This window comes from Carya illinoinensis, chromosome 6 (assembly GCF_018687715.1).
Source record: "Carya illinoinensis cultivar Pawnee chromosome 6, C.illinoinensisPawnee_v1, whole genome shotgun sequence".
Taxonomy (NCBI): Eukaryota; Viridiplantae; Streptophyta; class Magnoliopsida; order Fagales; family Juglandaceae; genus Carya; species Carya illinoinensis.
Window position 1 is genome coordinate 35,590,330 of NC_056757.1, and position 4,055 is coordinate 35,594,384.

Below are 4,055 nucleotides of genomic sequence, written 5' to 3' on the forward strand. Positions count from 1 at the left end.
TATATAAAAATGTGTTGGGAATGTCAGGATTGACTGTGGAGGTTTTGCTTTGTAGCTGCATACAAGTCTTTAGGTCTCGTTTGGTTATACAGATGAGATGAGATGTTTTAAATAGTAATAAATAAAATATTATTATAATATAATTTTTAAATATTAATTTTATATTAAGATTTGAAAAAGTTAAATTATTTATTATATTTTATATGAAGATTTAAAAAATATATAATGTATAATGATGAGTTGAGATGAGATGAGATTTTTAATTTTAATTAACCAAAGATTACCTTATTCATTCATTTGGTCTATGGATTGTACTGTGTCGAAAATTCAACAATGGCAGGTGCATGCATGAATCAGGCTGTGAATAGAGCCCATGTCCGTAGGTTCATTTTCTCATTAACTTTCTTACCGTATTGATAAAACGATTCAACACGTGTTGAGTTTCACAATATATGTAGTTGTTTGAAGCAGAATTTTCACAACTTAGCTTCTATATAGTTGTTTGATTTTTTTTTTTTTAATATAATTTTTTGTCCGATTATCAGCAGCTAGAACTGATATCATGGGGGACTACTTGCTTTGCTCTTTTTAATTTATTTTTTTAATATTTTTTATTCTTTTTGCATATTCTTTTAATTCATCGGTATTATATAAATATTATAAGTTTTTTCTGCTACTGAATTCAGCAAACCTATGCACACACGGCCTCCCCCCTATGTTCAATAAGTTTAATATCAAGTGGGCGCAAATAATTTTCTTATATTATGCTAATTGCACACACGGCCCCAAAACAAAACAAAATCAATATTTAGGGAAAGGTTAAAAAGTCTATAATGCATGGGAAGTCAAAAAACATAAAAAAAAAAAAAAAAAAAAAAAAAAAAAGGTACAAAGTGCACCCACGAAAATCTTTTCCTTAAATAATTAATCATCTCTTCACGTGTTAATTGAAAGTACTCCATAATCTTATAGTTTATACTATATTCTGGATGAGAGATTAATTTGAGGATGAGGCTATTTCATATGACATGGCATCTAAAGGTATATTAATTTATAAATGGGAAAAACATAGAGCTCTAAATCCCTCAAAGTCTCACATGGCACCACAGGAATTTTAATACCCATGTGAAAATTCTCCCTTGCAACACTCACTCATTAATTAATTAATTAATTTTAATAGAAAAAAACCCAACAAAAACATCAAGAAGGTCCCAATCAGACGACAACAATATGTTTTCTGCATCATAAGTATCATTGTAATTTGTAATATTCATATATTTTTTTATATTTACAATATATTATTATACACACGCAATATAATATAATTCAGTCTTATACACACAAAATAAAATTATATAAGTTAAAGAAAAATTAAAAATAAAATCAAATATAAAAAAATTGGATAAATAATTCTCCAAGATATTTTTTAGAAAAAAATAAAATAGAGGTGTTTTAAATGATAAATAATAATAAAAAAAATTGTATTGAAATGTAAAAAAAGTAAAAGGAAACGAAGTATAAATAATAAAAAAATTATTTTAATTTTAAAGGATGAACAGTATCCACTATATGTAGCGGGTTATTATAGCAATTTATATTTTACAAACTCTTTTACATAATCCAATGGAGCTCATTTTATGAATAATTATCTAAATATTTTATATTTTTTATATTATACATGAGCCATTGAGAGTGCTCTAAGATCTAGAAGGTGCTCCGTTGCCGTCTGGACTAAATAATTAGAAAGTTGAAGTGGTAGCTGTTCTTATAATAACAGGAAAATATTTCAAAGAAATTTCTCTCATTTCTTATGTTTATTAAAAAAAAAATCATTTTAAATTTGATTAAATATATAAAGTGAGTTATACATCTTTTTATAAGTTTAAATTTTTAAAATAATTGATGATTTTACATTATATCAAAAGAAAAATTTTGATTTTGAACTTTGATTTATAAATATTTCGAAGTATCAAATGTTATTATATAGGACACTTTTATTTTCATATTTTCTTGTCGTTGAGTGTAACACACGGGATCTTGAATAAATTGTTACACACAGGAAATACTCACTTCAAGTTCTGGGGAGGGCGTCCAAAAAAAGAGATGAGAAAATTGAGAGATAAAATACAGAGAGAATTGCTTCTCCCACAGATGTGGCCACCAACAGTAGGATTTTATTTTTTTTATTTTTATTTTTTTATTTAATATTTAAATAAATATTTTTAAATGAATTTATGAATTTTATTTTTTTTTTAAAATATTTAATAAGTTTAAAAACTATTTAAAAAAAAAGAAAAAAAAAAAGAGAAAAGTAATTTACCTTTTCGGTGGGCGTTTTGGGGCTCCGTGGGAGTGGCACCGTCCAAATAGAAAAGGAAAAAATTAAGGGTACACCGTACATTACTTTTCATATGCATTCACTGTGGCTACAGTATTACATATAACAGGAGCTTACAATGCGAAAAAGGCCACTGGCCCTGTACACGACTAGATACTAACTAGACATAAAAGCAAAAAACTGAAAAAAAGATAACAGCCCAAGGAGTCAGAGATAGGCCCTCGGCCGAGAGTACTCTAGACCACTACTGATACTAAGCAGATGACCTGATAAGCTAAGGGCTGGGCCCCCAACACCTGGCCCATTACTAGTCCAGCCCGTCACTCAACTGAACTCACTTGAGTTCACTTCCTACTGAACTGCAGACTGCAGTTCTTCTCCCACGTGAGTTAGGGCTTCCACCTTCACTCTTTCAGATTCTTCCTTAGCAGCCGTTCTCCATCTTCAGCCGACGTAAGCTTTCTTCCACCGTTCCATGGTGCTCTGAGTTTGAGGAAACCATTTCTTATAATTTATTAAGGCTCTTTAGTTTATTTAAATATCGTTAGATAAAGTCAACGTTTACTTAGTAAACTCTTGAGAAAATGTATTGCCGTCTTTATTTTTGTAAACATTATTCTATATTTGATTGACTTGTGTACAGTACTTTCTTAACTATTAAGTAAAATTAAAAAAAATTAAAAATAAAATGAGTAGTAAATAGGTAGTAAAATAGTAGTAATTCTATCATTTTCCGTATTATATATAGCGTTCTCTGAATGTATATATGTGTGTCTTTTGTGCATATAAATAATATTAATATAGTAGTCCCAAAAAAAATATTAATATACTAAATTTATCTTTCATATTTCAAGACATGCATGAGCATACATAATCTTTTTCTACGAGTTCTGTTATATACAGTTATTTTTACGTATTTTTTACGCACTCTATTAATGAAATTGGTTAAAGTAATTATTTTATATTAAAAAATGACGCAACCAATCATATTAATGGAGTGTACAAAAAAAAAAAGACACGTACGCAAACTGCTTGTAGAGTTTTTGCTCTTTTTCTACACCCTTTTTGGGTACATTAATTGGTTAAGAATAATTTTAGGATACAATTAAGTTTTCTTAGAATTTGTGAAAGTAATAGATATAAAAATTAAAATAATGTTTTAAATATATTTTATAGTGATTTTCTTAAAGCGGGGATCAGATAGATCGAGTTCAAAATTTACGAAGCTAGCTGTAAATATTAGTTTGCAAGACTTACCTTATTATTTTAATTTTTTATTAGCAAAAAAGTATTAATTTTACATTCCACTTGGAAAAAAAATAAATAAATAAATTCTCTTATATACAGTAGCATATATATAAGTTGGAATTTGAGAATTTCAAATTAGAGATATATACACATAAAGTGAAGTTACAATTTTTATTACCGATTTAAAACTATATATCTGAAATATTTATAATACCGGTGGGTAGATATGATCCATTTTTATATATTTATTTTTCTCACTTAAAAGACCCTTAAATTCGACTCAAAACTGACCAGCTCGATCCTTCTCGCTAATTAATTTTACAGTTAACATGACCACACCTACTCGACTGGATTTACGAAAGAAACAAAAGGAGGCATGCCGGAAGTTGGACTTGGTTCCATAATAAACAAAATAGAACAGTCGGTGTTTGATATATATAGTTAAAAGAAAGGAAAAAAACAAAAAAAA